The sequence below is a fragment of the Lonchura striata genome, chromosome 4 (genome assembly GCF_050655825.1).
Source record: "Lonchura striata isolate lonStrDom1 chromosome 4, ASM5065582v1, whole genome shotgun sequence".
NCBI lineage: Eukaryota > Metazoa > Chordata > Aves > Passeriformes > Estrildidae > Lonchura > Lonchura striata.
In genome coordinates, this window is record NC_140706.1 from 4,792,078 (window position 1) to 4,803,897 (window position 11,820).

Genomic DNA, 11,820 nt, shown 5'->3' on the forward strand with positions numbered 1-11,820 from the left:
GGGAAGAAGCTAGGCTGTATGGATGACTGTTTTGGAAATTCAGCTAGGAGGAGAAGTTCTAACTCCTTCCTGCTTGGAATACCTCTGGCTCTTGGCTCTTGGGTGTGAAACAAAAGCACAGTCCTAGCTGCAGTTCTGTTCTCTCTTAGTTGTGCCCAAGTGTGGGAATCCAGGTCTTCCCTCTGGCTGCCCTGGAAGGTCTGGGACCCTGGCAGGGGTCAGGAACCCCCCTGGACAGAGCCCCCAGAGACACTGTCTGTGATCTCTGTCCATGGAAAAGAGTTTTCAATCTTACAGGATGAATTATAAGCTCTGAGTGTTTGATATAAGTAATAATTAAGTGTGGCATGGGTGCAAAAGTAAAATTTTAGGATTCTAGATAAGGGGTCCAAAGGGGACAAGATGGAGGAAATTGGGTGTGTCTTGTCCTTTTTCTCCTTCTTCATGCCCTCCATGTTTCACTGTGGTGTTGGCATTTTTCTGTTGGTTCAGGCTGGGGACACACTGTCCAACGTAGGTGACAGATATTGGCACGTTATTGTAAATGCAGCCCAGGGAGTTTCTGGTATTTAATGTTTGTAACATCCCACTGAGGGCAGAGCCCCACACGCTGCCCTGCAGGACAGAGCTGGGCAGGGCAGCAGAACATGTGAGAGATCAACAGAATAAACAACCTGGAAACCAGCACTGACCAATTATGGCTTCTTCTTTGGCAGCGGGGCAGAAAGACAGAGACTTTCTACAACCTCAGAATCATCAATACCACAGATTCCCACACCCAAGCTGCTGCTGACACTGGGTTTGCTTTTGGCTGCTGATCTTGCAGCTTTGTCTGCAGTGTCACCCAGCTGCCACCTGGTATCCTGAACATTCTGCTCAAGTCCAACACCCCTCCTAGCATGGAAAAGGGAGCAGCATTTTGTTCCAACAGCATTTCATCTTTATCCATTAAAATGAGTAAAATACTGGGTGTCAGAGCTTGGAACTGGGTGGATCTTGGTATTTAAGTGTTTGTGAGTTGGATAGACAGAGAGAGGGAAGCTGAAAACAATGATTCTCTCTTTGTCTTTAATGTTCTCAGCCTGTCCATGAGTTTAATCCTGTTATCCAAACATTCTTATGTTCTTCTAGGCCTCTCTAAGTGAGGAGCTCCCAAACTCCATGCAGCATCTGTGACACACAGTTACCTCACAGGGCTGAATACAAACTCTTAAGCAAGAAGTCTGTATACAAACTGTTAAATGAAAGGAATAAACCCCAGTTATTCTGGCCTAAAGAGATGATAGAAAACTACTGTACCACAAATATAGCTATAGACCATGTCTAGGTTTTATTGTTGTTCTCGATACAAAATAAAACTGCTGAGCATTAATAGGATCCCTGTGGATTCAACTTCTCAGAGACTTTTTAAGAACTCGATTCTAAAGAATTTAGAGCAGGAGTGAATGCTAGTCACTAGGGAGGGCAAGCAATAAAATGATAGACTCCTTTTTAAAAATTGTTTGTCCACAGTGCATATACCCAGATGCCTTTTCCATTTTTTAATATCTTTTCCCTCTCCTCTTGGCAGCCTGGTTTGTATTCATTGTGCAAGGCAACAGAGATGAAAATCATTCCTCATATATGCACTGAGGGAAATAAGAAGTATGAAGGTATAGAAGTCAACACATCCAACACCTATCACAAATACTAAACGGGGGCCAGCACAAATCTGGCAGCTCCTCAGGTGTGCTTTCGAGTGCCTCAGATATATCCTGCATTTCCTTCCACAGGGAATACTGCACCTCTCCTGAGTGAGCCACAGCATCCAAATGCAACAGGAACCTGGATTCAGGCACTGCAAATCTGGAACTCCTGAGCTACTTATTTAGTTCAGCTTGCTGCCCTGATCAGGACACTTCTGTGCATTCTTTAAATTATAAACACAGATCAGCTTTCCAGGGAGGTCATAGTAAGGCCATAATTAGCTCATTAAGCAAATTGTTCCACTATCTGATCAGGTTTTTAGTTCAGTATTTCCATTAAGTCATCTAATGTCATAATGGAAAGGCTAAAATTATCAGCTGGTATCAATCAGGGAAGTGCTGCCTACAGTCAACAAAACTATGGAGAATTAAAAATAAATTAGGGTCTGGCCTGTTAGACGCATCCTTTTCTTACATTTTTGCCCTCCCTGTGTGTTTGTTTTATTGGAAATTTTTAAGATTCAGTCTTTCATGCTGGAAAAACATTGGAAAGAAATATATTCATGCTGTTGTTAAGTAAAGCACACTTTGCTATGGTGGGAGAGAAAAATAATTAGATGATGAAGAGACAACGAGGACCAAAGGATGAGAAGAACTGAATTTATATGTTAGTTTGTGTTGCATGCTGAGCTCACAGAATCACAGAATGGTTTGGGTTGAAAAGAACCTAAAAGATCATCTCATTCCAAGCCCCTGATGGGCAGGGACACCTTCCACTAGACTGGGCTGCTCCAAGCCTCATCCAACCTGGCCTTGGCCACTTCCAGGATGGAGGAAGCATCTACAGCTTCTCTGGATAACCCTCAGAGTAAAAAACTTATTACTAAGATCTAATCTAATTGAAAAGCTTTGATTTCTACCTCTACTTTATGCTACTCAAGAGGCCGGACCCTGCCTTGATTCCACTGTGGGATTCAAAACCTTTTTTTTTTTTTTTTTTTTTAATTCATCAGATAATAAGTTAGAGCTTGATTTAGAGATAAATTACAGACTCCCTTTGATTTTGATGAATGTCCCCAGAGGATTTATGCTGCAGCTGGTGTGCACTGATTTCCCAGCCACTTAGGTAGTGAGCCAGGAAATGTGGGATGTCATCTGCCAGGGCATTTAGATAGTGAGAAGATTTAAATACTTGTTTGATCAAGACTTTATTACTTATACTGTAGATTTAATCCCAAATAGCATAATACACAAAACCTAGGAAAATGACTTTTTGTCCACTTTATAGCTATGATGTGGAAGACAGAGGGAAATAAAGGAATGCTCCTAGTATAGAAACCAAAGGTTCATGCATTCCACTCCCTTGTTTCTCACAATTACCAGTAATTAATTCAATGCTGAGCCACTTAGAATTAAATATATAAACCCAGGTTGAAGTCATAGGTCCTAGGTGACCTCCGTGGACATGTCACAGGATCTATGGGGCCCTGGTGAAGGATCAATAGAAGCCAGCCAGCACTCACAGGACATCTGAGGCAGCACTAACCTGTGTTTGGAGGATTGAATTACACCTCCAGAGTTTGGGGAGTTGTTTATCTCATCCAGTGAAGTGCCTGTGATGTGGCAGCTGAATTCCCCTCCACATTCCAGTGATGACTGCACTGGTGCTGCACATGGTGGAAGTGCACACACAAATGTCAGCATTTACATCTCAGTGTCTTCCTTTGCAAACCCATTCCCATTCCCTCCATTCTGGAGGACATTTTAAAATAAAGAAAGCTTATATCTATGGATATTCTAAACAAAATACCCTCTCAGTGAGGACTCACAGATTTTGGCAATCTGGAGGCTTGGGTTTTCTGAAGCAGATGTTGAATCCAAATATTCATGCCTAATAGGTCCTGGAGGACCTTCTTTCCTGGTATTTTGCTATTCTTTTTCAAACATTAATCTATATTTTTGGCCTCTGTACCATTCTGTGTCAATTATTTCTAGATTTTTAGCATTAATTTATTTAAAACCTGCTGTTTGTTAATGCCTTTGGGCACTCATCTGTGTAAATGAATTAGTATTTTCCTATTAATTTTCTTTCATGTTCCTCATAGTTTTACAAACTTCTGCTTAAGTCTCTCTTTTATTTTTGTTTTCAGGCTGAGGCATCCTAATTTATTTAATTTCTTATCTTATAAAGCATGATATACCTCCAGCCATTTTATTACCTTTTCTGTATCTTGTTTAGACCACCCTGGTAAACAAATAATTTGGCCATGGTGAATATGGATGATATGTAACACATGCAAGAGTCATTGCCTGAACTCCTGAGAGGTCTGTGTTTCATGCAGGGGATCTTTGCCAGCTCAGTAAAGAGTTTAGGGGCCAGATGCCTCCAAATCCATCACTGTAGATGAGTCCCCTTTTATTCCTGGCCCCAAACAACTGATTTAGACCATGGAGAAGATGGAGCAGACATCCTAAAATTCTCACTGCTTCCCTGACAATGTGGCCAGAGCTGCATCCTTTTCTTACTTACAGCATTTGAAAGCAAGAGGAAACAAAACCCAAACCAAATCACACAAAAACCAAAAAAAGCAGAGTATAAAAGCTGCATACTGGAGAGGCTATTCAAATAGGTTTAAAAAGGGTTAAGAAAAATGTCCCACTGGCTCTGTTGGCCAGGAGAAGTGCTTAGTGAGCCAGAGAATCTTGGAGCATGTGTACCATGGCACAAAAGTAAGAAGCAAACAATCAATTGTGTGCTTTATCAGCATGGTATTCAATTAAATTTCAATTAAGAAATAAGAAATTGCAGCAGTCATTATCTAAGCTGTGGCCAGCTCCTTACACCAAATGTCAAGATACCCTTGTCAATTCGCAAACAGTTCGGATAAGGATTAAAATTCTCCAGACTGCACAGGAGGCCACTGTGAGCATTCCTAATGGTCTCTCTGTCCTTGCCTTGGAAACACTTCCAGTTTCTTGTTTACCAAAGTTAATGGCTCTCTTTTGAAAGATAATTCAATGAAGCCTTCTTGAATAGAAATTTAAAAAGGAAAAAAAAACCAGGACCATGTGATTGCTAAACCAGAATAATTCTGTCTTTAGTGTGCTAAAAATTGCATTATTTCACAATGGAAATTGTTTTGAAAAACAGAAGATACCAGCTTGATGGCAAGCACCTCCAATCCAACATCCAAACTTTACTTGCCACTTCAACTTCAATTCTAAAGAAGCAATTTACCTCTGTTTCTTGGTTAGACTGCCTTTGCCTGCATAAGGCATAAGAAAAAGACAAACAGCTGGGTAAGTGATGTTATTTTGATTGATTCAGGATTAGAACTAAGAGATTCCTGAATTTCAGGCTCAGATAACTGACCTGTACCTCTCAAGGTAGAATATTGTTTACAAAAGCACCATTTTGACTAATTTTGTCTTCCTTAGTGACCATATTAGTCCCACCAGAGCAATAGAAAATGAAAACTAATTTCCATTCATGAAGAGCAGAATGTAGAACTGTGGAAATCCTGTGTCTAAAAAAGAAACAGGTAAGAGATATTCCAGTCACCAGAGAAATAAAGAACATAAATATAACAGATTTTTATCCCGGTCCCCATAGGTGGAGTCTGTTTGGCTTTCCATCAGGTAGCAAAGCTTCCAGCCTTTGGCAGATTTTGACCTCTCACATTCCTCTGTTTGAAGTACCACAGCTTGTGGCAGCCCTTGGAGTGCACAAATGTGAGCTTTCATTGCCTGTGATTTTTCCTCAATGGTTATGTATTTTAAAATCCACCTCATCTTACTTTTTAAACACCTCCTGTAACAAAAATGCAGGAAGCAAACATGAGTTGAATGTGCTTTTTCCATCATGCACTTACTCTATTGAGAGCTGTGCCCATATACACCAAAAAAATTGCCCTGTGTTTTTCTTGACTATGATGCTTTTTGAATAATTCCCCTGTTGAGAGCTGGAAGGGTACCACAGCAACTTGGATTTTTGTGTTAAGTTTTTTCCTCGCATGTCTTTTGTACTCAGACTAGATATGCATGTCTCTTTTTCTTGTTCTTCCTTTTCATGGCTGTCACTGCCTTTTCACTTGCTCAGGGACATCTCTCTCCCCAGCTGGATTTTCTTTTCTTTTATCACTTTCCTTGTGTGATTACAATCCACTGATGCCTTTGGCATGTTGTCCCGTGTCAGCAGACCAGGATATATTAGAAGCTGTTAAATAGACAGAATTTAAGCTCAGGATTAAATTGTGTTTTGATATGTGCCATTTCTCTTTTCCAAGTGGATAATGATTTAATGATTTATGGTTTTTATTCACTACAAAATCAGTCTCTTTTTTGTACCTGCAGGTAAAAGCTATGGGCTATTTACTGAGCTCTGGATGCCTCTCTGCCAAATTCAATCCTCTCCCCACTTTATGCAGGAACAGAAAGGGTGCTGTGTCTCACTGAAGATACAGAAGTAAATCTAGGGAGATTCACATCCTTCAGGGACAGTTAATCCCATAGTTTTGGTGAGCACCATTACTTTAAACCAAGCACAGAGGCCAGAGCAGTTATTACATCACACGGTGGAGTAGGAATCCCACTTGAAGGAAGGAGGATTTTCCCTACAGAACACAGCCATTGCTATTGGTAGTGCAGGCAGACTCCTTGGAGAGCTGCCTTTCCACTGCTCTACAGCTGGGGATATATTTGTTTTTAATTATTATTTTGCTCTAGCCTGTGTCACAATGCAGAATGCAAATTGATGTTGACTAACACCACCTGGGAGGCAAATCAAGATAAAAGAAAAGAGTATAAATACAATCAAACCTATAGTTCAAATCTATATATTGCAATATTCTTTTTTTGGGGGGGGGCAGAATAAAAACAAAGTAAATCCCATTTTTTTTCTGATTTGGTACAATATTTTATTTCAGAATTTATTTTGTGGAACAACTCCAGCTATTTGAAGAATAGATGAAAAAATAACTTTTTTCTTAAATAATTTTTTATTGTGCTTGCAAGCAAAGATCATACCCAGAGATTTGCACAGATAGTTAAAAGTTTAATTTTGGCCTGGGAAATGCCAGTAGAGAGCTGTGCAAGAGACATCACAGCTAGAGAGAACATGCCTTCTTTCTTCCCTGGAGGGCATCTGCCTTGTTCAAAACACTGGGATTTCCCCCTGAAAACATCCATATGGGATCAGATCACCTCTTCAATCACTCAGGAACTTGTCTGTGACCCACAGTGGATGCTTAAAAAAAACCTAAAACACCCGAACAAATGCAGTACTAATTTTTCAGAACACATTCCCAAGATTCAGACACCTGCATCTTGGGGATTTTGTGACCCAGAAGAGGTGTCTCAACCAGGGACAGATTTTTCTTGCATTGATGACTCCATTAACTTCTTAAATGTCTGTGACTTTTTCATATCACCAAAATTCTGTGACAAGATATTGCTCAGGGTGACAAAAATTTTTCATTTTCAGCCAGTCATTTTCTCATCTTGCTACACAAACCTACCTTAGTTTATAGGGGAAAAAATAGGCATTTTTTCCTACTTAAATTTTTTAATTCCTCCATTGACACAACAGACTGAGCCCCAGAAACAACGTACAGAACCAGCCATGTGGAGCAACAGTATTTTCCTCATCATTGCTTATACCCCATTTGATAAATTTATAATTTTTGAGTCTTATGAGCCATGGGTTAAATAGAATTAGATGAGTCTGAACATGAGGATGTTTGAAGAGTTTAAGTGGGAGAAGAGAAGGTGAACTGGTGGTCTAGAAGGGAAGAAAGAGAAGAATGAGAGGATGTGGTGCTTTCACCCCAGCCAGCAGCAAGCCCCTCACAACCCCTCCATCACTCCTCCACCAGAGGGATTGGGGAAAGAATCAGAAGGGTAAAAGGTAGAAAATTAACCCTACCCCAGCCAAAAGTGGCACAGAAGTGGAAGAAAAAAAGAATGAAGACTAGAAAATACATTTTGCAACTGTGCTGTGCTGTTGCCCTGATTTTTAAGTGCTAAGTTTTCATTTATAGATCTTTTGAAAGTTTTGAATTTCTTTGAAAATTTTCTATGCCTTCTGATGTTTACATATTTCTACTGAAGTTCTCATGCACTGTTCATGTAAATAATGATTGTTTTGCATTCTTCTTTGTAGGAGGAGAGAATTGATGGACTGTTGGTTTAACCAGTGTGGTTGGAGAGATGACAATTCCATCCTCCAATCCACTGCCACTTTTGGAATTCCTTATATTGCAAGGTCAGAAATAAAATTGGCTTTTTTTTCTCTTTTGAACTTACCAAGCTTCTGTGTACTCATTTCATGTCCAATAGAGACACAGAGGAGATCTAGGCCCAAACTCCAACCCTGAATTCCTTTCACTTTGCCTTCCTGTATTGTCAAGCACGTGTGGCTTCAAGCTCAGTGGTTCAGGTTCTCAACATTTGGCACAAAAAGTTATCTCCATCTTCCAAGGATGGGGGTGGAATTTTCTAATGCCAGTTGTTCTGCAGGGCAGGTGTGTCAGTATTTAATTTATTTAGTTAACTGTGACTTGCTTGGCTTTGCTCTGCAGGACAATGTGGCAGCTCAGAGCAGCTCCTGTGAACTTTGCTCCCTCTCCAAACATTTGCCTCCTCATGGCTGCTGCAGGGAAGAAGCAACAGCACAAGACAAGTTGAAGAAGAGGTGTAAACACCCTCCTTTAGCTGTCCCTCAGACACCAAAAACAGAACTTCAGGATATTTCAATACCTCTGACACCCACAGCCACCCATGAGGGGCCACTCTCACCCCTTGGATCTGGCCCCACACTTTGGGAACATTTTCTGTGTGAAATATAAACAAGCCCTTTCTCATCCTTCTCAAGGTCTTTTTTTTATTTTTGTGTGCAGTTGCAAAAAGCCAAACCAATGCACAAGTGGGAGAGGGTATGTGAACTGGGGGTTCCTTCTAGCAACAATTAGCCAACAAGCAAAATTTCTTGGGTGGTGTCTGCCCCTGATGTCACTAGTGTGAGTACATAATGAGATGTGACTGCCACAGGCCTGAGGCAAACATCTGAAACTAAAAACAGACTGCAGAGACCAGCTGGAATCATAACCTACAAACTTCTATTTCATCTCTTTCCATTTTTTTATCATGTGGAAATGTGGCGTTCTTTTTTATGATCTTCCCCTTTTTTAAGAAGGACAGAGTAATATTATTTTTAATTGACTTGATATCTCCCACAGACACAGCATGACCTCAGTCTCTAACCCTGAAAACATTTTTCAAGAATAACTTTCAATGAACATATGTTAGAAATTGAGACATACTCTGAAGGAAGCAAGTGAGAGAAAAAGGGTTCAGAAAATAGAAGCAGATCATTGTAGTACTATAGTGACACACTTCATTTTTAACTTACTCATTTGTCTGTGATTTTTTAAAAAAATGATGCTGAAAGATTCCACGGCAAACCAAAATACATTTTGTTATTTTATTAACAGCTGCTGAGTCCTGAATATTTTTAAAGGTCAGATACTCATTTAATTATTTAAATATAAGCTCAGATTTCCAGCTTAGCATGATAAAAACACACTGCAGGATCTTATGTTTTGTGACTCTTGTAAGATAGCTCCCTACTTAAAGTTATCATGTGGTATTGATATTTTCTAGGCACATGAATTATTCACACTGTGGATTGGTCCTTTCTGTCTTTTCAGCTTCCTTTCAGTCATGGAGATGACTGACCTAGAACTTCACCTCACTGTCACCTGTGGGTTCCTGTTGTAGAGCACTAGGGAGCCAAAAATAGAGTTTCACACTTCATGGAAAGGGAGGAAAGGAGGCTAGGAACAATGGAAATTGTATGTCTAGTTAGCCACATGTACTGTTTTGTTGAAACTATGGAAGAAGTGTAACCCAAAATTATTCTGCATTTCCCACTTGGAGTGGTTGTGTACATGACTGTGATAATCTTGATTTTCCTGAACCATTTTTAAAGTGAAGTGGGATCTTCTCTGTGCCTTCCTTCTGAAGGTTGAGGAGAGATTTTTGGGTATAAATCTAAACCAGTCTTTTATTCTCTCTTTTTGTACATGCACTGATTTATATGGACATGACTGAAGGGAAAGCTTTCTTAGACATATTCCTATATTCTTAGAAATATAGGATAAAAAGAATATAGAAATAGGATAAATATAGGATAAATAGGATAAATATAGGCTATAGGATAGAAAGCAGAAAGGGATATGCAGACAGGTCTATCTTCTCAGCATCCTGTTTAATAGTGGTATGTGAACCATCTGAAAGTGGAGAGCTCAATTTGAGGCCAAGAGAGAATTTCTTAAAATCCAGAGATTCAGCAGGAATACTCCATGGGACATTTCTCTTTCTTCTCCATCTTTCCCTCCTCTGCCACACAGGCAGACCATTATCTGCCTCCTCAGGCAATGTAACAAGGCAATTGCCATGAGGACCAAAGCCCTCAAACCTTAAAGCCTGCAATTTACCTGAGGAAGAGAGAATGAGCAGAAAAGGTCAGACACACGAGTGATGTCTTGGTCCTGATGTCTCTTTGGCTTTAGTGAGCTCCCAGACAATTGTAATATATTGCCAAGCACAAAGGTGCCTTAGGACCCAGCCCTCAAAGACTGAATGCTTTGGCACAGCCTTCCCTTTTCCAGAGCTTTGAAAGGCTGGCAGCAAAGCTCAGGTCAGGTAGAAGAAATCACGCTGCAGAAATATTTCTCACCTGGATAAATCATTCTTTTCTCTCTGTGCGACTTTTTTTTTTTTTTTTTTTTTTTTTTTTTGCAATGAAACAGTCTCACAGCACTTTGCCCATCTGTGCTATGGAAATCTCTTTCGACCTTGCAGAGTGGCCTGGCCATCCATCAAGTCAGGGCTGAGCCACCTGCAAGGAGAGCACTGGGGACTGTCACCTCCCCTGCCTGCCTCAGTGACTGCAAAACCAGAGCAGAGCCAGCCTCAGCTCTCCCCATGACAGATACATCCCCTCCCCTACGAGTCCTTAGGCTTTTCCCATCACTTTTTCACAATTTATTTCTCATGGTTCAGTGGAAAAGCGAAAGTAAGCATACACACAAAGTCTTATTTACCTTTAGGTGAATATCTGTGGCATCAATCTTGGTAGCAAAGAAAATCTCAATTCTGCCACCTCTGTCTTTTTCCTGTTCTATTAGAGCACATATTCACATTTCACAGCTAAACAGAGGCTGATTTGGTCTTTCCTATAAATTTTGCCTCACCAGAATATATCACATCAACTTTAACTGCCAGGCAACAAAAAAGAACAGGTAACAAGATGATGACTTAATCCAACATATGTTGAAGTCTATGGTCACCTTTCTTTTAGATCAAGACCTAAATCCTCATTCCTAAAAGCTGCTTTGACACTTAATCCTTGGAGGGTAAAAAAGAAAGGCAGTGAGTCAAATACAATAAAACTCGGACATTTTTGCATTTGAAGAACACATCAACATGAATGCAAAAGCTCTGCTTGACCTATGCAGTGGCTTTGCAAGGAAACTATGAGGAGAACGTAAATAGGATCAATCCACCCTTTTGGAAAGTTAAACCTGAGGCTGAAAAGAAAGCAGAAATATAGTTCAAGTTTCAGAGAAAATACAGCAAAGGCAGAGGGTGACCTAATAGTCCCCTTTCTCCTAATGTGGTCATAGTAGTTGCAATATTCTTAGGGTTTGGGGGTTTTTTTAATATATTTTTGTTGTGGTTTTTTTTTTTTGTTTGTTTTGTTTTTTGTTTTGTTGGGGTTTTTTTGGTGGGCTTTTTTTTTGTTGTTGTTTGTTTGGTTTGGTTTGGTTTGATTTTTTGTTGCTTTTTTTTTTTTGGTTGGTTGGTTGGTTGTTTTTTTTGGTTTTTTTTGGGTTTTTGGGCTTTTTTAGGTTTATTTTTGGAGGTTTGTTTGTTTGTTTGTTTGTTGTTGCAATGAGTAAAAAACCTCATCTTCTGATGCTGTAGAATGGAGTTTTAGTCTACCTGTTTCAGGTAACACTTCCATTATGCCCATGGTCTACACAAAATCTGCAGCTTGTACTGCAGATGGCTTCACAGCAGTTCTTTCTACAGGATGTTCTCAGTGCAAAAAGCCATAAAAAAAAAAAAAAGA

At 39.9% G+C, this 11,820-nt stretch overlaps 1 long non-coding RNA gene across 1 annotated transcript; it reads left to right on the forward strand.

Annotated features, from left to right (window-relative positions):
- The first annotated feature begins 3,175 nt into the window (after positions 1-3,175).
- LOC144246110 (uncharacterized) lies at positions 3,176-11,418 on the forward strand. The gene is made up of 3 exons (XR_013339790.2): positions 3,176-4,985; positions 5,124-5,227; positions 7,846-11,418. It is a non-coding gene; the product is annotated as an uncharacterized LOC144246110 (long non-coding RNA).
- The last annotated feature ends 402 nt before the right edge of the window (positions 11,419-11,820 follow it).